Source organism: Phyllostomus hastatus, unplaced genomic scaffold (assembly GCF_019186645.2).
Source record: "Phyllostomus hastatus isolate PE091 unplaced genomic scaffold, TTU_PhHast_1.1 phas_contig_58, whole genome shotgun sequence".
Classification (NCBI taxonomy): domain Eukaryota; kingdom Metazoa; phylum Chordata; class Mammalia; order Chiroptera; family Phyllostomidae; genus Phyllostomus; species Phyllostomus hastatus.
Window position 1 is genome coordinate 44697838 of NW_025333916.1, and position 27129 is coordinate 44724966.

Below are 27129 nucleotides of genomic sequence, written 5' to 3' on the forward strand. Positions count from 1 at the left end.
TATTGTTTCAAAAATAACATAAAAATTACTAAATTTTGTTAAGCTAATTTACTTTTGGGGCAATCTGTTTTCTGATAAATTATACTAAAATACCAAAATAATTGTTAACATTTGGTAGGGTGACTAAAAAATATAGTATACATTCTTTACAATTTTTTTTGTATTGGAAATGATCAGTTTGTATGAAATATAAAGATGGTCTCATAAAATGACAAAGAATCTCTGAAATATTTAGAGTCAAATTCAATAATAAAGTTATGGAACTTTAAAAAACATTGAATCTTATTGAAATATCTAACAGAAAACCTAAACAAGTAAAATCTATACTGTAATTTTGGAAGGGAAGATTTAATGTTTTTAAAATATTCAAAATCAATATGCCATTAGCATTAGTAAGCATATTTGATGTTATTCTACTTCGCCTCTCAAATTTTCTAATTAATTAATGATTTCAGTTTCATATGGAATACATATATTGAAAACTTGCCAAAAATGCTTTAGAAGAAAATATGATAAAAATGATATCTTAATAGATGATATTTAAAATAATGAGGACTATGATGTTAACATTGACCAAAATATCTTTAGGACAAAACAGAAATATTTGTGTTGAAGATAAATCATATTATATTTTATTAATATTATTTTCTTTCTCTATTTTCTTGCAGCTTTAGGGACAGGGTGGACAGTGGGATACTAGCAGTATGAATTAATTTCTTTTGGCTCCATTTAGCAAGATCTTCAAGAAAAATGAGCCAAGAAAGGAATTGACCAGTTTACAAGGGTGAAAGCATGTACTGTGATTTACAGTTGCAATGCATTTTAAATGAAACAGCAAGATATGGGCATATACACACAATATAATTAGTTGTTGTTATACAATTTTTATAAAACAGAAAATTTCAAGGAATCTATGCGTTTATGAAATGATTTGCATTGAATATATGTAATGAGAAAAAGATACATAACATGAAAGGCTTTTCATTCTGTTGTTTACTTTGATGCAAGAAGATGGTAAGTAAGACAACAGTAACACTATCCCTGAAGTTCTAAACAGAAGAGGTCACATCACAGCCCCTAACCCATTATTTGTAGGAGTGAAAGGAGACAAAGTGAGGACATCAAAATGGAATGTAAGAACATGTATTTTGGGGTTGTTTCATCCTTCCTGGTAAAAGTCAGGTTGAAGAGAATTTCTGAGAGAAATCTGCCCCTCATTTAATCATCCTCATCAAATGCACAGAAGATGATGAACAGAAATAAAATGACTCTTCTCAGGTTCCTCTTATCTAATCTAAGGCTTCCTCAGCTACCACATCAAACAAACTGCATTCAAGTCCGTTACCCTCATTTTCACAGTGTGTGAGGAGGGCTCACAATAGCCTGGTCAATGTAGCGAGCACGGGGGATAGAACATTGAACAATACAAGCACAGTTCCTGCCATTTTAGCATAACTCATATTATAGGATGATAGTAATCAAACCATTACAATAAACTCTCAGGAAGGCTGTGATATTGCGAATACACAGTGTTCAGGAGAAGCCCCGTTTTGGGGCACATATGCCAATTTAAGTGGGTCAGTGAGGTTTTCCCAGAAAGAGTGGGTCAAGTCTGAGACCTAAATGATAAATATCTGTACTCTCCTGTTACCACACATGACTGCATAAACATAGTTCATGAACAGATAACACACTTGGGGTATTTCTCCTTCCAGAATGAATGAAGCCACATTGATTTCAAGCCTTGAAAAGTAAATACAGCCTTAACAGAGTAAGTTAAAATGAAGTCAGAATTCCTATTTCAGAGAAAGGTTATGAAAGATGATAAATAGAAGCTTTGAAGCCTTCGCTTTTACCTTATTATAAGAAACAAGTAAAAGTATATTGCAAAAATGAGAGAAGAAATTCAGAAGTATGAATTCATTCACTGAGATGAAAGATATACAAATGGGGAGAACATCTACTATGAAGTAGAAATAAAAAGATGCTATTAATGATAAAAATTATACTAACTACATTAAAACATTTTCACATGCATTAATTATTTAATCATCTCAGAATCCCCATGGAGTATATGTTAGAAAAGTCAAAATGTAATTTGGAATTTAAATCTGTGCCAAAAGCACTAAAGAGATGAATTAGTATTGCAGCAACGTAAGTTGGTGGCACTGAGTTCAAACTCAGTGCTCTCCTCCTATAAAAAGAACAGGAAAAAGGTGAAAATAATGAAGTAAGTAATTATAAGTGCACAAAATGGAATAAGAGACTCAGTAAGAAGAGGTCAAGCAGACAAGTGGTGAAAAATAATCACATATTTTATAGAAACACCCCCCCCCCACAGATACCTGAATTTGGGAATGAAAGGATTTATTGATGTGGGAGGAAATATCCTAAAGCCATATAATCACTATTGTGAATTTTTGAAATCCAGGGACAGACAGAGAACCCTACAAGCATCTAAGTAAAAACAGCATACACACAGACAATTGTGCTTACATATTAGCAATATATGAAGAGTAATTATAATGCCTTACCTTCTCAGTTTTGAGGGGCACACAGAGGCTGGGACCCATTCATCTCATTCCAAAGAGAATTAGGTTTGCTGTCAACAGGACGGCCAGAAGCCTGGGATCTCAATCCCACCCTGTCCATGCCCTCAGGGTCTCCGACACTGTAGTTAGTTCCAGGGGTACAGTACTTCTTACCTGAGACAATCCAGATGGTCTGAGGCCAGTGTATGTTCATTATGACCCAAGGAGAACAGTGGGAGTGAGCTGCTGATCTCTGCTGCACGTGCCAAGAATTACAGGGGACAGAAGAAATGGTCCGTTAAGCAACTTCCACACCCAGTGGAAACAGTCCATCAACCGCTCACTCCATCTACAGAAATAAAACCCAAAGGGGAGCAGGTCACTCCAGCTCGGGATTTGTTGCTAAGCTTGATTTTATCTGATGCAGTCAACTGGACATGCGTCAGTGAAGACAATGCCCCATGTGATGTGGCCTCTCCTGCCACAGGAAATCAGGCCAACTTTCTGCCGCAGTCACAAGTCTGGCATATGGCGGTGGCTCTGGATCAGAAACAGTCTTCTACTTTTTATCTCAGTCTATGAGTGGGACATGTTGCCAAGCCCAGTGCAATGATGGATTTGGGGAGCAAGTGCAGCCATGGCCCACACAGGCTTGATCAGCAAGTTGGATCCAGTTGATCTCATCTGCATCCCCCTGTGAACATGCATCTGAGAGACTCAGACCACTCAGGCTACAGTGGAGGTCATGACCCTAAAGAAGGGTATTTGAAACTGATGGTCTGTATACTTCCAAGTGGCAGACCAGATGGCTGTGAACCACAGCCAGAGCGTGGGTAATAGAACTTACCAGGTCCTTAGGGGCATTGTCTAAGGTAATGGAAATGACTTCATTGATCCCATCGTGCGGACTGGCTCTTAGTGGTTGGCCTTCCAGAGTTCTCATGGAGGCTGGATTGTTGCTACCACCTAAAGGACACCCAGGACTTTTATTTAACCAAGCCATCAGCCAACCAGGCCTAGGCATTTAGGATAATCTTTAAATCAAGAGCCACACAGAGTTAGTGGTTTTTCTTTGGAAAGCAGAGTTGAGGAATCAAGCTTCTTCTCAAACAAAACTGACATTTTTTTTTCAAGTGAAATTGAGATAACGCAAGGTCCAGCTTGGGTGTGCTTTTGAATATAGAACCTGAACTTACCACCAAGGACTATTGGACCCTTAACTTGTTAGTTGTTGAATCTGAGTCAACTCACCTCTAAATGGGCTCAGTGAGTCAGGGGCCTGGTTTCAATAAAGCAGGTAATTGTTGCCTCATTTTTTTTAAGTGCTGTACTTGGGGGCTTCATCAGGCAGGTGGCAATATTCTCCTGTGAAACAGCTTCTCTGAATTGCAGCAGCAGCCACATCTTTAAAGGTGTGATTCCTCTTTCTCCCCCTGAGATTCTAAGTAATTTCTGCTGGAGCAGCCTGAAGGAGACAGAGGTCGCCTCTCTGCAGGACTGCAGGTGGCTGTCCCTGAATTGGGAGAATTCTCTCTTATGCTTAGTGGAAGGGCACGGGATGAACAGCAGTTCTATTACAGCTTTAGCAATGGAAATATAGAAAAAAGGTTCTTGAATTATGCCTCTGGGTCCCATGATGAGACCTCTTAAATTTCTCTTCCCAGGGCCAAAAGCCCATTTGAATTGAAGTGTTTTTCCGCTTATAAGAACATTGATAGGGAGGTTTATTTGAAAGATGGACATATCTTACTAGCTCTGCTTCTGACTGATATAAGCAGATAAATCAGGTGCCTGGCTTCGATCATTTTATGCCTCTCTTTCTTGCATAACACAATGCCTGATACATAACATGTATTCAACTCTAGTAAGTAGTTGGGGAGCACAGGATTGCTTTTAGGAACAGAAAGGATTTATGATATTGGAGCTGCAAAAAGTCTTACGGTTCTACATCGTTATGAACCCCTAGACTCAGCATAGTTCTTCATATCCATCAGACCATAATATAATGTCTAGAATGTGTTGTGTATCAAATAAATATTTTTGAATGCTAAATCTCTTATCTAGTAAGTAGTAAGTGAGTGATGAGCAATCATTCTCATTTTCCCCCCAAGAACACAGCACAACAAAGTAGAGAAGAAAGCAGGATCATACATCTGAAAGCCTAGGGTAAAGTCTATCTTCAAACTATAAATGCAAAATGCCCCCACAAATCTTACTGATGGAAAACATTAATAAGGCTCTTCAAAACATTTTCACAGGTAGTGTAATATCAGCAGGGGTGCCAAACTGATTTTCACCAGGGGCCATATCAGCTTCCCTATTGCCTTCAAAGGGCTGAATGTAAAGTTAGGACTGCATAAATGTAACTACTCCTTAATTAGGGGCAAAGAGCTCAGTGCTGCCACCAGACAGAAACAAGGTGCCCCCCTGAATAAAATAAGGTGGAGGGCCGGATTCAGCCTGTGGGCCTTGTGTTTGCCATCTATGACCTACGGGATTAATAAAATAAATATAATTAAATTACTTAATTGAAATATATTATTTCTTTATAGCACATTAATTAATATAAATATCGTATATTATAAATATAGTATGTAATTTTCAAGAAGATTTGCATAATAAATCTGTTTCAAATGTATATTGGTATCACTATTCCATTAAAATATGATTTTGAGGTAATTATAGCAAACTTTGAAAGTAACTTAAATGATAACGCTATTTTAAATGACATTTTTTTACATATTTGTCCACCAAATGATTTGCTACATCATTAAGAATGATATGGTCTAGTAAAGTTACTGTAGATAGTTAACTAGTTAATACTAAGAAAGAGGGCAAAGGTAGTTGGACATGCAGTTTGATAACCTGGGGAGCATAAGGCTGCTTATCCAGGAAGCTGTCACATTTGCACTGACTCTAGGGGTCTGCCACTAAGGAAACTTAATCCTTGGGGCACAGGGACTCTCTCCAGGAGCAGTGCTTGATTGTTGGGGACACACAGTGGGAGGTCCTTGACCATAGGGACCTGTCAGTGTAAAAGCTTTTGGTCTTTCCTAAACCCGGGAAATACATAATCCCAGGGTAACAAAGAAGCGCTCCCTCTCCCTCTCCCTCTCTCCCTCCCTCTCCCTCCCTCTCCCTCCCTCTCCCTCCCTCTCCCTCCCTCTCTCTCTGTGACCAGCACCTGTGCTGTTCATTCATGCGTTCTACCTCGCCCAGGGGGCCACACACAACAAAGAGGGTCTAGCAGCACTGTGGGCTCACAGCAGACCGTGTGAGCTCCACAGTACTGAGCTTTAATATGAAGCACAAACTCTGGTCAGTAGCCTTTGTTTGGGCCTTGCCGAAGCCATGGAGGAACAAACAGAGGTGGGAGACAGCGGCATTCTTCCACCCTAATAAACCTGACCACAAGACCCACATCCCATAAGGTCCCTGGAATGCTTTCCTTGCAATCCTGTGAAAGACCCTGATTTCCACTCAAAACAGTAACAACATAATACTTATACAGATGTTTATTTTACTCTATCTTCTACTTTGCCTTTTCATTTTTCCTTTAACCCAGACAATTGTATGCAAATAATGGTTTCTATTTGATTCAACTATACTGCTCTCAAAGATCAGGTCTGATTAACTCATCTCACCAAACATCTTTCTTTTCAAAAATTGACAATTGAGCAAATCTTAATGACCTGTGGATTTTCCAAATAATAACCTTGTTTGTCATTAAGTTAAGTGCTGTCCCTTATCACAATCACTCCCAAATAATTAGTTTCTGATTTATTTGCTAAATGATAATAGCAAATGGTACATGAAATCAGTTTCAACACTATGTTTTCTAAGCTTCTAATTAAAAATATATGCATTGACTTAGTATTGTAATTTTTTATATTGAACATCTATAGCAAAAGAAGTAACTTTTCTTATAATTAATTCCAAACTCTATATAAGTGGATAGTAGAAATTTCCACTTAAATGTTTTCAAGATAACAATTTTGGGAGATTATATTCACATTCAGCTATTTTTATTAACATTTTTACATTTGCTCTCTTTTAATATTACCATCAACAACAGTAACATCAACATAAGTCTTTGGCAAGAGCTCATAAAAGTACATTTTATCAAAAATATTTCTTGTGCTATAAAAATATTCTATTTTAGATTTTATTAAATTAGGCAAAATAAGACTTCACTTTCAAAGTCAGTAACTTAAAAATGGCAAATGTTTCTCTGTGACCACATAACAGATTTTATTGTGATAAGAAAATGTAAAGTTGTGATATTTTCTATTTGGAAATTACAGACTGGATTGCATTTTGCATAATATGGGATACTTGATTAAGCTGTATCTCTGGTGAAATTTATACCTGATGTGGCTGCTCCATTTTGAAAGGAAACAGTTGTTTTCCTAATGTTCCTGTGGTTTTATGAACACAATGTTTCCTTTATGAGACATAGTGGATTCAAATGAGTTCTCTCAACTCCCTCCAGAAACAAATTTCTCAAATGTTTTATAACTGACTATTGCTTGATAAATGTTATATTGCAGATTATTCTAGGTGTTATGCCTTGGGCTCCTTAAGTGCTGCCATTTGCTTGTTTATTTTCTTCTCAGGCTAGGGAATAGCTTTATGAACTCCAAGTCATAAAGGAGAGCAACAGAGTGGGATAAAAGACATTTGGTATAACACTTTGTTGACTGAAAAGGAAATTGGATTTTACCTATTGCAAAGGAGGTCACAAATTTTGTTGTTAAATGGGATACGTATACTTATTTAATAAGATGTGGGCCCAAAATAGAAGGGTTTTTCAAATCCCAGGCCACCAGCAAATGTACAATAACATATTTTTTTATAGAAGTTCCACATTTGGTAACCTTAAACTTTTATAATAAGTTTGATGGATTGTTTTCCATATTCACTGTTGACCTTGCTATATGGATAAAGCACACATATTTAAACACAAAAATCCTTATGTGGGAAGTAGAGTTATTTATATTTGACATACATTTCTAGAAGTGATTTATAAGGTTGCTAAAATGTATTAAGCCAATGTTGAAAGGAGAATGTCGTGAAGTATACATGCACAGTGCTTATGCTAACAAGAATTCTAATTTAGTCATTTTCTGAATTGCTCTAAGAATCATTTTCTGTGCTTTAGATGAACTACACGGAAAGTTGAGAATGGAAAATGAATTAAATTTAGAATTGTATAATATCTTAAGCTGCATGCATTTTGAATTCACATCCAAATATAATGAAACAGCATTATCTGGTCTCAAACCTGTTTCTTTTAACAGCTATAGATGGCTTATTGCATATGAATTGTCTATATATTTCATTATGTATATATTATAATCTTCATCATAATTTAAGTTTTCTAAGATTATATTTAAAGACATAGGAGGAAAAAGGTTTAGCAGGAAATATGGGAATTTCAGAGTCAATAAATGAGTACATATATCTAAAATTGAAAAAGAAAATAAATGTGGAATGACTAACAGTGCCTACCTAGTTCTTAGTAACTTCATAATAAATCATTATAAGTACCAGTTTTCTCTTTCAAGACAGTGTGAAGAAGTGTGAATGAGAAAATGAACATTTTAAGACTAAAATTTCAAAACAAAAGAGTGGTGAGTATAAACACAATTCTTAATAAATTAAATTACATGATAGATGATATAGAATTATTTGTCCTATGAAGGTCTATATAATTCAAGTTGTCTGTATGACATTTCTCACATTTTGCCCATGAGTTCTAAATTATGTGTGTCATCCTTTATTTTAATAACCACATTACAAGTTCTAGCAACTCACAAACTTTGGAAGTCAAACAGACACCTTGTCTCTCTTCATCATTTCTTGCACTCATATTTCAGCTTGTAAATTTTCCAAGCCATCTGGGAACTCTTGGAAGAGAATTTGCTAACATCTGTTTCCATCAAAATCCATTCCATGGTTTTGCCTACTGTCTTCAAGATTCTAATTGCTCTCTGCTGCTCCAGCTGCTGTCCTACTCACTGTCCTGGGAAAGCCACTACCTCTTTACCTCCAGCACCTAAAAGGGCATACCCCTAACACACCGCTCTTGCAACAGGTTTCGTGAAGGTCTGTGTATGCGCAATGACAGTTCTGTACAGCCCAGCGAAGGGAATTTCTACCTTAGATATATATTTGCTGCTCCTTGACACAGGAAATCCCTCATGGGGGCTGGAATGACAGTCATTTTCTACAATGACCTTGCTCAGTTCCTCTCTCTCTACACAGACCCTCTTTCTCTGAATTCCTCTTCTTTCTGGTTTGGTGCCCTGAAACTGCTTTCTGAAGCCCACCCTTGGGAAACAACAAATCCCTATTAATTTCTTTGTTAAAGTGTCCCCACTTCTACAATGCTTGAAGAAGCTGGTATGCACTTTTATCAAAAAGCACTTATCTTATTAAGAGTATTATTTTATTCCCACAGATATCAATTAAAATAATATATTTTCCCCATACTTTTGAATGGATTCATAATTTATTTTAAAAAATCAAATGTTAGAACCAACCTGCATAAGATGATTGTTGACAAATGAAAGTCAGCTATTAAATGTTCAAAAATCTCTTTATGATAGTATTCATTAAAACATTAATATCAACTCCTCTTGGCTGATGTTCATGGCTAAGCTAAATGAGATATTTTGTATATTAGCTTACGGCAGTGTATGTTTTGTTAAAATCGGCCACAGGATTGTTTTGAGTAAACAACACTGTCAGGTTGAACAGTTTAGCAAAATTTTTGTGTTATATTTTTCATGGATCTAAATGCAGTATCAATTTCCAAAATTTTGTTAAACCTTTCAAGTGATAAGCTGTTATTAATTCACAAAATGACACGTAGAATTGTATAGCTATGTTTTGGGGGGGAAGATTTTAATTTTTTTCCCATTTTCCCCACACCAAATATTCTTAGAAAACCTGGGAATATGCTTACACCTCCAAATCTATTTAAGTTTGTCTGTTGCCCAGGAGCCATCCTTTCAGTGGGAGGCAATGCAGTGTGCCCCCTTGGTAAGAGGGAGGTAATAACGGGGACAGACCAGACTGGCTGCACTCCACATGTGTAACACATATTTAAAAAGGTCTTTGTACTGTTTTCCACAGTGGCTGCACCAGTCTGCATTCCCACCAACAGTGCACTAGGGTTCCCTTTTCTCCACATCCTCTCCAACACTTGTTTGTTGCTTTGTTTATGATGGCCATTCTCACTGGTGTGAAGTGGTATCTCATTGTGGCTTTAATTTGTATTCCTCTGATGGCTAATGATGCTGAGCATCTTTTCATATGTCCCTGGGCCCTCCGTATGTCCTCCTTGAAGAAATGTCTGTTCAGGTCCTTTGCCCATTTTTAAGTTGGGTTTTTGTCTTCCTGGAGTGGAGTCATGTGAGTTCTTTATATATTTTGGAGATCAAACCCTTGCCCAAACATATTGGGAAATATGTTTTCCCATATAGTTGGTTCTCTTATCATTTTGATGCTTTTTTCTTTAGCCATGCAGAAGCCTTTTAATTTGATGAGGTCCTGTTTGTATGGAAGCTCCTCAGAAAACTAAAAATGGAACTGCCTTTTGACTGAGCAATTCCACTGCTAGGATTATATCTAAGAGCCCTGAAACACCAATCCAAATGAACCTATGCGCCCCAATGTTCATAGCAGCACAATTTATAATAGCCAAGTACTGGAAGCAACCTGAGTGTCCATCAGTAAATGAGTGGATCAAAAAACTGTGGTACATTTACACAATGAAATACCATGCAGCAGAAAGAAAGAAGGAGCTCTTACCCTTTGTGACAGCATGGATGGAACTGGAGGGCATTATGCTAAGTGAAATAAGCCAGGTGGTGAGGAACAAATACCATATGATCTTACCTTTAACTGGAACATAATCAGCAAAAGAAAAAACAAACAAAATACAACCAGAGACATTGAAATTAAAAACAATCTAACGGTGGCTAGAGGGGAGGGGGGAGGGGAAAGTGGGGGAAAGGGTTTTCAGGAAAAACTATAAAGGACACATGGACAAAACAAAGGGGGAGGGTGGAAGCATGGGAGGAAGGTGGGTTTGGCTGGGGTGGGGGGTAGTGGTGGGGGGAAAATGCAGATAACTGTAATAGAGCAACAATAAAATAATTAAAAAAATAAAAATAAAAATGTCTTCACCTGGTTGACTTCAGTGTGCACCGATTTCAAATGGTATTTTTAGAATATACTTTATTTTAGATTTATAGAAAAATTAAGAAGGCAGCACAGAGTTCCAATATACTCCATACCCAGTTTTATCTATTATTAAAGTTTTTCATGATTTGGTGCCTATGTTACAATGAACAAATAAATATTGATATAGTCACATTAACTGAAGTCCAGTCTTTATTCAAATTTCTACCTTAAATAGTATTTTCTGTTTATAAAATGTATTTGAATTTCCAAAGTGTTAAACTGACTTGTTATAACAATACTCTTGATTTCTAAATAGGAAGCTGCCAATGTTTTTTTTGTTCAAAGTAAAGTATTTTAATCATATTGATTGTTTTCAGAAATACTGGCTAACATTTTATCTTTAAATATGACTTTGAAATTATAAAGGAAAGGCTTTCAGAATCTGAAAGATAGAAAAATGGGGACAAATGTAATTGAACAACAAAAACAAAAATGAAAATTTAAAGGGCATCATTAGAACTGATACTAAATTTATTTTTAATTCTTTCAAAAAGTTAAAGTGCTTCTATTTATCAAAGACACCAGTGCAAGAAATATACTATTATATAAAGATCCTGTTTTCTTCTTTTTAAAAGCATTAGATAAAATATTAATTGAATACTATATAGGTAAACATATTTAATTGTGAAAAATTTTATTAGCTGATTTTAAAAAGTACATTTTGAATTTCAAAAGTTTTCAAGTTTTCTGAATCTACAACAGAGATTGCTATGTGCTATGAACTCAGTGTTTGTTTCCCTCCAAATCCCCGTGTGAAGTTCTAACCCCCAATGTGACTGTGTTTGGAGGTGGGTGGGGCCTATGGGGAATTATTAGATCATGAGGGTGTAGGCCTCATGAATAGGATTAGTGCCCTTTCGACGAGAGACATGAGTGCGATACTCTCTCACTTTTGTGAGGATACAGCGGGAAGGCATCCCTCTGCAAACCAGGAAAGTGGGCTCTCACTAGGAACAGAATCAATGACACCTTGAGCTTGGACTGCCCAGCTTCTATAAATGCCTATTGTCTAAGCCATGTGACCTATGGCATGTGTTATAGCAGCTCGAAGTGACTAAGACGGTGTTAAAAATACATTACTTTTGAAGTAATACTGTCTTTATTTAAGCCTCCATTAGTTATGTGACAGAACTTAAGACAATTTGTTCTCATCAAATCTTATTTACAATCAAGCGGAAAAGGCCATAGCTTCCTATGAATATTTTAAAAGCAAAAGCATACATGGCTTTGAAGTGCTGGGCAAACTGTTTTTTCAAAGTAATTACAATTTGTCATATTAAAACTTGTTGGTAAATTGAATGTGATTAACTTTAGATTGTTAAACAGTCATAAGCCCACTGATCAAGGAAGGTACATTTCTTAATACATGGTTGAATACATTATATTATAAAATTAATATTATGCCTGAGCTGGCAGATTCTACACTGCATTTATAATTTCCATTTATTAAAATGACTTAAAAAAGACTAAAGGCAATATTCAGGAGGAATAAAAGAAGACAACAAACTCCTGGCTAGTTGTCAAAGATAATGTCATATACAACTCTTGTAACCTAGGTAATTTTCTCACTTTTGGCAAATACTAGTACCACTTGAACATTTTACAATATAAAATAATTTTTATTTTATTTATTTATTTTTTAAAGATTTTATTTATCTATTTTTAGAGAGAAGAAAGGGAGGGAGAAAGAGAGGGAGAAAACCATCAATGCATGTTTGCCTCTCACGTGCCCCCACTGGGGACCTGGCCTGCAACCCAGGCATGTGTCCTGAGTGGGAATCGAACCAGTGACCCCTTGGTTCACAGCCCATGCTCAATCCACTGGGCTATACCAGCCAGGGCTATAAAATAATTTTTAAAAAACTGGAAATGTATAGATGTATTTATGTGATTTTTTTTAAGTTCACTGAAAAGGAACATTCAGTATATAAATGTGTTGCCCTGGCAGGTGTAGCTCAGTGGATTGAGCAAGGACCTATGAAGCAAAGGGTCACTGGTTCAATTCCCAGTCAGGGCACATGCCTGGGTTGTGGTCTAGGTCCTCAGTAGGGGGCATGCAAGAAGCAATCACACATTGATGTTTTTTGTCTTCTCTCCTTCCCCTCCCCTCTCTTTAAAAACAAAATAAATAAAATGTTTTTAAGAAAATGTAAAGTGTTGAAGAAAGTACAGCAACCATATTAATGATGAAAAATTCTAACACTGTTGGAGTAAGTGGAAATAAACATCCCAGAAAATTTGTTATCCATACACTTTTCTTTTTATTGTTTTTTAAATGCAGCTGTGTCTGGTTATGTTCTGTGAGACTGTACCTACAGAAAGTGCAAACACATGTATCTTCAGGATAAAAATAACTCTAAACCACACTGTCCAGCAGAAGCACCTATCAAGAGATAAAATGTGGTCACTCCCCCAGAAGCCTCTGTGTTCCCCTCTGCAATCACGTTTTACACTTTCTTTTCCAGAAGTAACCATAACCAAACTTCGTAATATCCATTTCCTTACTATTATTTATTGTTTCATTTCCTCTGTTTTAAAAATTAATCTAAATTTAAACATCATATTGGTTTATGATGTCTTACCTAACGTTCAAAATTTTCTGAAACATTTAACTATGTGATTGCATGCAAAATTTCTCCATTTCCAATACTATAAATACTTTTATAGTGTTTGAAAATACACAGTTTAGCTATACATTCTGCTGTTTATGGTGGTATGTGCATATATGTGTATGTGTGTGTATATGTAAATATGTGTCCATATGTGTGTATATGTATATGTGTACACACACACACACACACACACACACACACATATATGAGGCCAGTCTGAAAAAAGCTCAGTCATTGTTTAAAAAATGAGAACAATTTGTGCAACATGGGTGGAACCTGTCAGCTAAAGAGAGTGGACTGGAATGCGCATGTGTGAGCAATGACCACTTCACTGTACTAGTCAGTGGCAGAAGTAGACGCCATTGAGTGACCATGTGTACTGTGTGGCCATTGCATTCAAAATGACTGAGCAAGTAGAGCAACAAATCTGCACCAAATTTTGCATTAAACTAGAACATTCATCCATGGAAACTATTTGGATGATTCAGAAGGCTTTTGGGGGCAATGCAATGAGTACAGTGCAAATAAAAGTGTTGCACAGATGGTTCAAAGATGGTCAAGAACCTGTTGAAAGTGACCCACATTCTGGAAAGCCTGCAAGAAACAGATCACTTGAGAATGCTGAACATGTATCAGCTGCAATCAACAAAGATCAGCGACTGACTGCGTGAGAGAAATAGAAGCTGACTTGGAGATTTCAAAAATTACTGTGTCTGAGATTTGGATGCAGGATCTTGGCATGAAATGTGTTGTTGCAAAATGTGAAGGGGCACCTGATGGTGATTCCCACAAAGGATTTTGCAGTGTGTCTTGAACAGTAAGAGAGACAGTGGGAGAACAGTGTGAAGTCCCAAGGTACCTACTTTGAAGGGGACTCAAATGTCATTGTCCTATGGAGAATGTTTCTTGTATCTTGTACTTTCCTCGATAAATGTCTGTTTTATTAGTACATGGCCAGAAGCTGATGTCTTGTAATCTTTTTCTCTCCAGGAAAGAAAGAAGTCAGATGCCATGGTCTTATTCTCATGTAAATATACTGCTAATAGAAGTTCTGATACATAAACTAATGATTTTCTTCTGAGATGGATCTATGCAGGCAATGCTTTTGGCCAGACGTGTCTTGTTTAGAATTGCTATGAAAATGAACCTGTTATCTGTGGATTAATTGGAACAGTTCCTGGGAAAATTTTAGATGAGCTGTGTCAGTATTTGGACATAAAATGAAATGGTTCATAATCTAAAGTGCTTCCTCTTGTGAGATGCCTATTATCTTTATTTAGAAACCTCATCTCATTCTCAGCAACCAACATGTGTCTGAGGAGGAACGTATCTGGGGAGCCGTGTAGATTATCCTGGATTTCTCTCTACTTCTCCTGGCCCCTCTGATTACTTGTATCCTAGAAATTGTTTGTAAAATGTTTTTTTTTTTTCAGGTAAGGTCTTTGATTTGCATGAGTGTGATTGTCACGGCCCTAACCTTTACGTTACTCAAGGGTAGACACTGCTTCTGAGCCCGCACTTGCACATTCCAGCTCCTGTGAGTTAGCTGACAATGACGCACAGTTGTTCTCTGCTTTGCAGAATTGCTTTTGGCTAAAGGGAGCTACTTTGCCTGGAGAGATACCTGCATGAAAGTGCATCCTATACCTATCCTAAACTTCTCATGCACTATATTCTCTTGGAACACTACTTCATACTCAGCCTTATAACCTTTTCTCTTTCTCTCTTTCTTCTGCTCTCCCTGTAATTATTAGATAGATGAAATGATTCTCTCTGACTTTGCTCTTTCTTCTTCCCCCTTTCATCCAGCCTCTTATGTCTGGTTTGCTACATAAGGCTTGCTGATATTTCTAAAGCTGATTCATGAGTAGTTGATATTAGCTGGGCATTAACAGTAGTTGGTAATTGCACTGATAGTATTTGGTAATAGTAACTGCTAATTAATTTGTAATTTTTTCATGTTAAGTGTAATACTGTTGTACGTTATTTATTCATGCATTTTGCTAACTTTTTATCAAAGCCCTCATGTTTTCAAAATTTTGTAAGAAGCCTGTATATATTAAAGACTTCAATTATTATGCTAATTATCTCAGAGATAGCTCCTCATTCTCTATGTTCAATGACCAATTTAAATTTTTTTCTGACAGCTCTTTCCACTTCCAAAGGATGGATATTAGATTGCATCCTTTTTTTTTTAAAGATTTATTTATTTATTTTTAGAGAGGGAAGGGAGGGAGAGAGAGAGAGAAACATCAATGTGCGGTTGCTGGGGGCCGTGGCCTGCAACCCAGGCATGTGCCCTGGCTGGGAATTGAACCTGCTATACTTTGGTTCGCAGCCCGCACTCAATCCACTGAGCCACGCCAGCCAGGCCTTAGATTGCATCCTTTTTCTTCTTTTTATCCTACATATATAAGCATGTTTAAGTTTGCATTTATATAGGAAATTACCTATCAATATCCTTACTTTCCCCTATATTCCCAACCTTCCTTACAATTAGGCTGATCATGGATTTGTTGTCATTAGAAAGAACCAAATTAGCATATATATATATAATATATATTATTATATTTCCAAACACTTCCAAACACTTCCCTGGAAGGAAGGTTTTCTGAAATGGTGGAATCATACAGAGAAGAAGCCCAGAGAGCAGCCCATTCCAGTGATGCCTGAGTGAGAAGCAAGCGAGTAAGCAAGCACAAACCTTTTACTGTGTGGAGATCTCAGGATGTTAAAGCAGGTAGCTTCTTGTTCAAATTACAGGTTTAGGATCTAACATTAATAATGTGGGTGAAATTGACTAAGGCACTTTTGATGTCATGGTGGGCAAAACCTGACTGAAGTGAATTTTAGAAAACATGGGAAATGAGGAAGCATACACATTAGTTGTTTAGAACAGCTGCAAGACATTGGTTGTAAAGAGTTACTGAACTGGCATGGTAACCTGGTAAATGTGGAGTCAGAAGGGAAAAAAAATGTGAGACGGTGAAGCAAATTTAAAATGTTGATGTGTTGTTCATAGCAGCACAATTTATAATAGTCAAGTGCTGGAAGCAATTTAAGTGCCCATCAGTAAATGAATGGATCAAAAAACTATGGTACATTTACATAGTGGAATACTATACAGCAGAAAGAAAGAAGGAGCTCCTATCCTTTGTGACAGCGTGGATGGAACTGGAGAGCATTATGCTGAGTGAAATAAGCCAAGTGGTGAAAGGCAAATGCCATATGATCTCACTTTTAACTGGAACCTAATCAACAAAACAAACAAGCACTCAAAATATAATCAGAGACATTGAAATTAAGAACAAATGGACAGTGACCAGAGGGAAGATGGGAGGGGATAATAGCGGGGAAAGGGTGAAGGGTTTTCAGGAACCACTATGAAGGACATGTGGACAAAATCAAGGGGGGTGGAGTCAGGGGAGGGAGTGGGATGGCTGGAGTGGGGGAGAGGTGGGAAGAAAAGGCAGAAAACTGTACTTGGACAACAATAAAATTTAAAAATATTTAAAAAAATAAAATGCTGATGTGAGCAATTTGGTTGAATCAGAAAAAATGATGCTAAAGTGGGATTCTAACTGCTGGAACAACATCTTGGGGGAGCACACCCCTGGAGTGGATGGCTTTTGACAAGAGTAAGGGTATGTTGGTCTTTGGACTTTTTCAGGTATTACTTTAAGGAACCACCTTTCAGATTAATGCAAAAGGGCTGCTTACTCCAACTTAAATTGTTTTTCAGTGAAGTAGTAGTCTGAGTAGAGACTGGAAGCTGGAATTATTGATACTTATATTCTAACAGGTTAACTTCCTATATTGTTAGTTCTGTACCAGGCAGCCACCAGTAATGTCCACATCCCTCCTTGGAGGTGTTCATGTGTTGCGTCTGGCCTGTGTGGCCAGCTGTGGATGCCAGTCCTGTCCAGGAGATGATGGGCTTTAGTGGGAAATCCTGTGACCCCAACAACTTCTAACACACTTGCTTTCTATTTTTTTTTTTAGTCTAAGTGAAGCTCTGCCAGTTGATCCAAGAATCCACTCTTGTCTTCAAGACCTTGAAGCTCTAAATAAAACAGATGGTGTACTCTTACTGATGACTGAAAAAAGAGAGTTCCAGTGCAGCTGCTGTGCCCTCCCTTCCTCAGGATGCTGTTTCTCACACAGGGTCCAGCAGGTGTAATGTCATTGAGTGTGGTTGGTGGGATATGCGAGTGTCTTGCATGAGATGGACAGCAATTTGAACATCTCGCCTAAAAGGTCATATGGTGTGCTTGAGTGTGATATTGTTATGTTACAGAAGTACATACTTATGATTTTGTAATAAAAGATTTCTATGTAATAAAAAAGGACTTTGTTTGTGTGGGACCCTATAGAATAATTTTTTAGTTTTTGTTCTTCTTTTGGCATAAATAAGTCATAGCTACCCCAGTTCTAATTCTAGAACTGGTTTCATCTATGCTGACCTTTTTATTCTTTTGGCCATTTAAAGTGGAATCTGGAGGAGTTGGCAATGATTAGCAGATTGTGATCTTTGGTGGACTTTTTGATGGATTTTCAAGGAACTCCAAAGTATAGTTTTTGAAGCTTAAATAAGTCTCAACATTATATGACATTTTTAGTGATAAAAACAATACTTTGTACAATTTGACATCCAAGATAATTTCAAAAACTTATCTCACTTGTATTTCTATAAACTCTGGGTTCTAGTAAAACTGTTTTTTTTTTCCTTCTTAATTAAAGGTAATCTTGTTTCTTCAAATGCCACCTTTCATTTTGTGCAAACAATTCTGATGAATTGTCCAGCTTCATATACTTGTATAGGTGTGACTAAGTTACTTTGTCCTGATCTCTAGATCAGGGTTAATCTTTCCCTCCCTCATGCTTCCATCACTCGGATTAGGGTAAAGTTGAACTGGCCACCCCTTGTATGTTCCATTTCATTGTCTGTACAGATGTGCGGACTGAGAGGATGATGGGCAGAAAAATCATTTTTCTACATGGGTAAATTTCTGTTACTTCTTTGTAGCACTTTTCAGATATTAGATACATATCTCCTTGCAAGCTTTATTTTCCTTCTAACCTCTTTCTTTGCAAGGTATCAGTAAACACATCTTATTTAATTTTTTCCAACCTTAAATTCTTAGCCCATTGACTAACATATAAGAAGAATTTTAGTGTTTGTTGAATGGAACTTCTAGAAAACTTTGCCTAAATCTGATTGTGTTCAGCATTATAGTGATAATGAGAAAAGAGATTCAGGATATTATGAAATATTGATTCAGGAAACATAGATACTAATGGATCTTTGGATACTATTAAATCAATAGATTCCAACAGGAAAAGTAGCAAAGCTGCCACTGAGAGTATCTCCATTCGGTGTGTCTCATATCAACCAAAGCAAAACAAAGACAAAAGAAAACATTTTTTTTAGGCTATAGTTCCACTCAGACATTCTTTTTAACAGCACTTTATCATAATGCTAATGAATATAAATTGATAAAGAACACTGTCAATAAAATTTAAATAAATTATCAAATTGTGTTTTATGGTACCCAAGTAATATATCCAAATTAACAAAGAATTTTGCCTACTTGGTTTCAACACACCCCCCCTTTTTTTTTTTGCAAATGAGAGCACAAAGTCCACCAAAGTCACCAACAATTCCTACCAGACCACAATGACTTCAAATAGCCAGTAGACAGATCATACACAGTAATTCCTCTCTTTGAATGATTATTAAGTTTCTTCAACATTCTTTTTTATTGTCCAATTATAGTTGTTCCAGTTCTTCCCACGCCTTGTTGTTCTCCCTGCCTCACCTACCCCCTGCTCCTCCAGTCAGTCCTCAGCTTGTTGCCCATTACCATGTGTCCTCCCTCATACAGGATCCTTGACTAACTACACCCTGCTTCTTCTTTCCCTGGCCACCTCTCCCTTCTCTCCGCTGGCCACTGTCAGTTTGTTCTTTATTTCAATGTCTCTGATTATATTTTGCTTGCTAGTTTATTTTGTTCATTAGGTTCCACTTATAGGTGAGATCATATGGTGTTTGTCTTTTACCTCCTGGCTTATTTCACAGCATAATACTCTTTAATTCCATTCATGCTGTCATGAAGGGTGGGAGTTCCCTTTTCTTTCCACTACATAGAATTCCATTGTATAAACGTACCACAGATTTTTGATCCACTTATTTACTAATGGGCACTTAGGCTATTTCCAGCACTTAGCTATTGTAAATTGTGCTGCTGTAAACATTGGGGTACATAGGTTCATTTGAATTGGTGTTTCATGATTCTTAGGGTATAATCCCAGCAGTGGAATTGCTGGGTTAAAAGGCAGTTCCATTTTTAGTTTTCTGAGGAAATTCCATATTGTTTTCCACAGCGGATGTACCAGTCTGCAATCCCACCAACAGTGCGCTAGAGTATAATCCCTTTTCTCTGCAACCTCATCAGCACTTGTTTGTTCATTTGTTAAAGATGGTCATTGTGACCAGTGTGAAGTGGTATGTCATTGTGGTTTTAATTTGTATTTCCCTTCTGGCTAGTGATGCTGAGCATCCTTTCATGTGTCTGTGTGTCATCTGTATGTCCTCCTTGGAGAACTGCCTGTTCAGATCCTTTATCCATTTTCTGATTGGATCACTTGTCTTCCTGTGAGTTCCTATGAGTTCTTTATATATTCTGGAGATCAAACCCTTGTCCCAAGTATCATTGACAAACATTTTTTTCCCATACAGTTAGATCCCTTTTCACTTTGCTTATGTTTTCTTTAGCTATGCAGACACTTTTTAATTTGGTGTAGTCTCATTGATCTATTCTTCCCTTTATATCCCTTGACCTAGGAGACATACGTGCAAAAATATTGTTGCATGGAATATTTGACATTTTCCTACCTATATTTTCTTCTAGCACTTTTATGGTGTTGTGGCTTATATTTAATTCTTTTATTCAATTTTGAGTTTATTTTTTGTGTATGGTATAAGTTGAAGGCCTAGTCTCTTTCTTCTTCTTCTTCTTCTTTTTGCAAGTACCTGTCCAGTTCTCCCAGCACCATTTGTTGAAGAGGGCTATTTTTACTCCATTTAATGCTCCTTCCCTTCTGTCAAAATAAACTTATGTTTCTATGGTCAATTAATCTACAACATTCTTTAAAATCTTGAAAAAATAGGTTATGAATTTTAGAAGACAGAAAGTACATTTTTGGATAGTTTACATGTGTGGAATTATTTCTGCAAGAAGTGAAAACTGATGTTACAAACCTACTTGCTCTCTTAGTTTAGAGAGAAACGAGTTCACCAGCAGGTTTTAGTTTTTCATCTCTGTTGTGTTATTACTTAAAAACATTCATAAAACTGAATAGTACATTTATCCTCACTGAGTTGATTGTTCTTCAGTAGATTACAATGTTTTACAGATGCTGTAGGTTAATTTTGCCAATGTTTCCACTGAGGAACTGTGGTTAATACACCCCTTTGCCTCCTCTGTGGGTGCAGGAGCTCCTGATGCACAAATGAGATACTGGGACTAGTTTTGTGAATTTCTTAGCAACAAGATGCTCAGAGACTCTGAGCAGAATAATAGTTACTTTGTGAAACATACAATTTTTAATGTAGCAGGAGAGAGGATGAAAAAACTGTTGTAGTTATTGTTTAACCTGTAATACATGTTTCGTTTGAGTTGAATCTGAGTGGAGTCAAGAATGTTAAAGGAAGACATAGTTTTAAAAACTTTTACTTTACAGTAACATGAAGAAACAATAAAATGAATGTCAGTAGAATTATATATCTTTAAAAATGAAAAAAAATTAAGGTGAAGGGAGTGTATGAATTGTGCAAACCATTTTTTAATTTGGGCATTATTGCTTGCTTGGTTATGCCCATACATCAGTTCTTGATGAAAGTTCAAACCATTTTGTTCAAATACCTCAAGGATTTAGAAAATTAGGGGCTTCCTAATGAATAAGTGTGATCCAAATAAATGGTGGAAGGAAGGCCATTCAAAATGGACTTCATGAAAATGTAGCCTCTACTTAATCATGTCCACATATCAAAAAAGACCTAGTAACTTTTTCTAAAGGGTTTCTTTGCTTTTTTGTTGTTGTTGGTGGTGAGGTGGAGCCTTATTTCTTCCTTTGACCTTCTTCATGTATCCATGTTTAACTAAGGAAAATCATCATACACACAAATGAAAAGCTTTATCCCAATGTTAAAAAGAAGTTGCACATTAGCAGCACTACCTTAGGAAATTCACCATACTAAAGTTTTTGGGTCCATTTCTGAAGTTCTATAAGCCAGACTGTTGTTTTTTACTACTACTACTGCTGCTACTACTACTTCTCTTTTATTTTAACTGATGGAGTTTATTGACACGCATTGTTTTCCCTCCATCTATACCTCTGTCCAAATTTGGTGGGAAAGACACTTTTCTGTGACAACCCACTGGTGATTAGAGAACTAGAGAATGGGGGCATTCCACACCTGAGCCAACATCTGTAGAGATGAGAGCTGGCTATCAGAATCCTTCTTCAGTTTGTTAAAGTGTTCCAAATTTCATCTGGAAATTATATTTCATAGATTTTTGCCTTGGGTTTATTGTGTTTATAATTAAAGGTAAGTGGAATATTGGAAAGGGGATTATAAATTCCTCTTACACTGGGTATACTGAGAACAGGGCAGAATGAGAGCTCCATAAATAATGGCAACATGTAGTAAAATATATTATTTTGAGTTAAAAAAACAAAAAAAATCCTAAAAGAGAGGAAATAACATACACTTGCAAAAGCAGAATGAAATAGGAGAAAAGTTTAAGCAATATATATATTTTTTAATTTTATCTTTATTGTATTTTTTCATTACTATTTAGTCCCCTTATACTTCCCTCCCCCAAGTAATCACCACACTGTTGACCACGTCCGTGAGTCCTTTTTCCTTTTTGCTCACTCCCTCCACCCCCTCGCCGTCACCACTAGCTGTCATCCTGCTCTCTATGTATGAATCCGTCCCCATTTTCCTTGTTAGTTCAGTACATTCATTAGATTCCACATATGAATGAAATCATATGATATTTGTCTTTCTCTGACTGGCTTATTTCACTTAGCATAATGTTCTCCAGGTCCATCCATACTGTTGCAAAGGGTAACATTTTCTTCTTTTTATGGCCAACTAGTATTCCATTGTAGAAATGTCCCGCAGTTGTTTTATACCCTCATCCACTGAGGGACACTTGGGCTGCTTCCATATCTTGGTGATTATAAATCACACTGCAGTGAACATAAGTTTGCTTGTTTTTTCAGATTAGCATTTTAAGTTCCTACAGATATTTTCCCAGAAGTGGGTTGCTGGGACAAAAGGCAAACCGATTTTTAATGTTTTGGAGTATGTCCGTACTGTTTTCCACAGCAGCTGCACCAGTCTGCATTCCCACCAACATTACAGTAAAGTTCCCTTTTCTCTACATCATTGCCAGCAGTTCTTGTTTGTTGTTTATTGATGATAGCCTTTCTGACAGGTGTGAGATGGTATCTATTGTGGTTTAATTTGCATTTCTCTGATGATCAGAGGCTAAGCATCCTCAGCAAATACATTCTCCCATTCTGTGGGTTGTCTTTTTATTTTGTTGATGACTTGCTTTGCTGTCCAATAACTTTTTAGTTTGATGTAGTTCCGTTTGTTTATTTCTTTTGTTTCCCTTGCTTGGGGAGATATATCTGATAAAAATTGTTAAGAAAATGTTCGAGATTTTGTCATGCAGGTTTTCTTCTAGGATTTTTATGGTTTCAGGTCTAACATTTACATTTTTGATGCACTTTGAATTTATTCTTATGTGTGTAAGAAGGTGGTCTAGTTTCATTTACAATCACAAAGCATTTATTAAAATTAGGCACCCAAACTAGAATCTCAAAAAAGGTATTCATCTCTAAGAACCAAGACTGATTTCAGCCGTCTGTCAAAGGTGGAAAGCACACATCCAGAGATAAAGTCTTTCCAAGATGTCAGATAATTTTAATATGGTAAATTTCCTTCTCAGTTTTCATGCCTACTGCTTCCTGAATTGTTTTCTTTCTCTCTCTACCTCCACCTCCACCATCTTGGAGTCAGTGGTGTTTTTATACTTTTTTCTTTCACTTTTTTTCCGAGTTTGCAAGATCAATTTGAAAGTGTGAGTTGGGTACACAATATGATTATGAAGTTCTGATTTGGTGATTTTTCCCTGTCTGTGCAATAAACTGTTCCTCACCAGGCGGCGGCTGCTCTGCTCCTTCTGGTAGCCACTCTGGGAAGCTGGGTTGTAAATGTCCTTGCAGGGGCCTGTTTCTTCCCAGGCATCCTGAGATATGTTAATGTTGAAATGTGATTGTTTCATGTAAGTGGTGTTAGCCCAGTTTATTAGATTTTGGAGACTATTTTATTGAAGAGCTGAAGTATGATTGTCACTCCTATTATAGCTGAGAGTGGCTTTGTTTATGTGCCTGCCTCTCTGGCCCCTGGATGTTATCCATTTCTATAGTGCTTTGTAATCTTTAGGAACCACATTTTCACGAAATAAATTTAACTGGACTTTGTTGTCTTTGGGAAAGAAACAAGGTACTGTTTGTGATTCTTTTAACATGAAGAACAAAAACTGCAATAACTTTTTATTTGATAGGGGATTTCATAATCACTTTTCTGAAACAAAACCAAATGTTTGGATCTGTTAAGTGACTCCCTTAAAAAGTAGAAATAAATTTGTTAATGCTTTAAAAAATAATTTGTTCTTTAATAAAAACATTTCTTTAAACAGTGCTATAAAGTTGATTTTGGTGAACACATAATGCAATCCACAGATGATATAACATAGACTTGTACACTTGAAGTGTATAAAATTTTATTAACTGATATTACCCCAATTAATTTAATTAAAAACCTAAGCTAACAGATCAAAACAGGTGAATATTTCTATTAAAATACAATGACCAAAGAATGCATACATATATGATGGAAATTTTGTATTATAATACAGACTAGGGGAAAAAATGGATAAGTCAAAGAACAGAACTATTAAGTTTGAAATATAGCTGTTAGAAATCCTTTTCTAACTTATCTAAGGAAATAATGAGCATCTTTAGCCACACAGTTGCACATAAACATTATTTCACTCTTAGAAGATAACATCTAGACGATTAAAGAATAACTATTGGAATATATAAGGTGTCATGGCAAAAGCCATATAGAGAACATTTATATATGGTTTAATTAAAAAATTTAACTTGAAATGTGTAGCATCTTATCTTATTTGAAGATGGAACCTCTACTTTGGTATACAGATAATCAATGTCATTTCAGACACTTTATACGTATCTGGCAATGGTTGCTTTTTAAGCCAGTAAAGAGGACAGAGTTTAAATATTTTAATCCTGTTTATACGCATGAACTGATCACCTTTGCCTTGTCAAAGATTTTATGAAATTGAAAAGAATCTAAGTCATGGGGTGCACTCACACACGTATATCATGCACACAGTTTTGGGGGAAAAAGTTATTTTCAAAAGGATAAAAACAACCTAAACTCTACAAAAAGGAATGTGAAATTATATTTATTTTATTAGAAGTTTTGTCTTCTTTTTATTTACTTACTGTGTGTGTTCATGCATACTTGTGTACATAATTATTTCAAACAATGTGAAAGTAGAAAATGAAAAGTCAAAGTCTGCTCACTGGTATTTCAGACCATTTTTATCACCTGCGATCCAATGAATGAACACCTCTGCTTCTTAAGTTATAAACTAAGCATTATCTCTTGGTGACCTTTACTGAAAGATACAAAAATTTATCTCAAAATGTAATTCTTGAGAAGAATATTCTGCTTCATTGCCAACAACAGTGACATTATTTTCAGCTATTTTATTAGTTATCTCAATAACATTAAATATCATATGTAAAGTTATTTTTACAAACCCATCAATTTTAAGCAATGTCTCATTTGTTCTCTTTATGGAAGATGAAGAAATAAATCCTTAACTGTTTTTGCAGCCCCTGCACACTATACTTTCTCTATACTTTTTAATTTTAAATTATATATTATTGTACTTAAATTCTCTTCTAAAATGCTTTGATTAGTGAGTGCCTAATGCTGTAAGTGAAAGGCAATAACTAGTCTTTTAATATTACTATATTTTATTATACAAGGCACAATCAAGTAATGCAATTAGAGCTGGATAGAAAAATATGATTTTATGACATTAAACCTGTATCACTTGATAAAGGAAATCAATAATAAAGGGAGGTCAGTGGAGATAGAAAAGAAGGATAATATTGTCACGAGGCAAAAAAGAGACACATTGCAGTTAGTTCAAAATCTAAATACAGATTAGGTGTAGATTATTTATAGACTCCTTTTCTCAGGTGAGGGCTGTTCTATTATAATCCTATTTTATTATTCCTTTTTTTATGAATGGATGTTAAGTGTATTCTAATATCTATTGTTTTGCATCTATGTTAGGTTCATCTGATTTTTTATTTTTATACTGTTGTTTGGGTGAATTTACATTAGCTGATTTTTTTGAAAATTGATAAATGTATCCCTGAGATTAAACCAGTTTGTTCATACATAGTGCTCCCTATTAGTAAATGTATTAACTAACAATTTGTTAAAGATGTCATATTCTTCTGTCTGTATTGATTAAGGATACTGCTGAGTAGTCTGTCTGTTGAAAGTGTCCTGTTTGATTCTGGTTCCAAGGGAAAACTTACCTTACAAAGTGACTTGAAGTGTTACTTTTTTGTCTGGTTGCTTAATCTGATTGTGTAAGATTAGTATTGCGTATTCATTAAACATTTGGTGAAATTCACCAATGAAGCTATTTGTCCAGAAGTTTTTGGAATTTTCTTTTAACTTTGTATCTTGAAATAAGTTTATGCTAATTGAAGAGTTGCAGAGATAGTACAGAGAGCCACTATCCACCCTCCTCAACCTCTCCTAAAGTGAACATCTTGCATAACTATGGGATGATTCTCAAAACTTTGGTGCACTACTACTAACTCTGCTACAATGTTTATTCAAATTCTATGTGCTTTCCCGCTAACATCCTTTTTTGTGTCCAGTATGCAATCCAGGATACCATATTTGTTTAGATGTAATGCTTCCTTAGTATACTGCAGTCTGGAATAGTTCCTCAGTCTTTCTTTGTCTGTCTTGACCTTGGCACTTTTGGAGAGCATTACAATTCAATGTCTTCAAAAGAATATAAGGAAACAGTAAAGATCTATTTCAATTTGCTAAGAATTCAATACCCTCCATAAGATGTAATCTGTGTCAGGTGATTGCTACTCCAAGCATTTTTTTAATTTTACACATTAATTTAAAAAATATGGTACACAAATATCTCTTTTTTAACATTAATTTCTTACATTCTATCATACTTCTGCTATAATATTTATTTATAAAATATTTGTTGAATGCTTATTGCATGCCAGGCAGTGTTCTAGGTAAGGAAACATATCAGTGAATGTTCACTCACAAACTTGTTCTTATAGAGCTAACATTTCAGTAGTGAAATATGAAGACATATCACATATAAAATCTTTAAATGTATATAATGTTGGAATGTGAAAACTGCTATAAAATAAGTCAGGGTAGGGAGAACGCAGGACTGAGGACATGTGTTTTGTTTTGAAAATTGTGGTTTATCTATTTCTGTAGCTATTTTAAAATAAAATTTTACATTTCTTTCAATTATATCAATTTCTGACTTTAT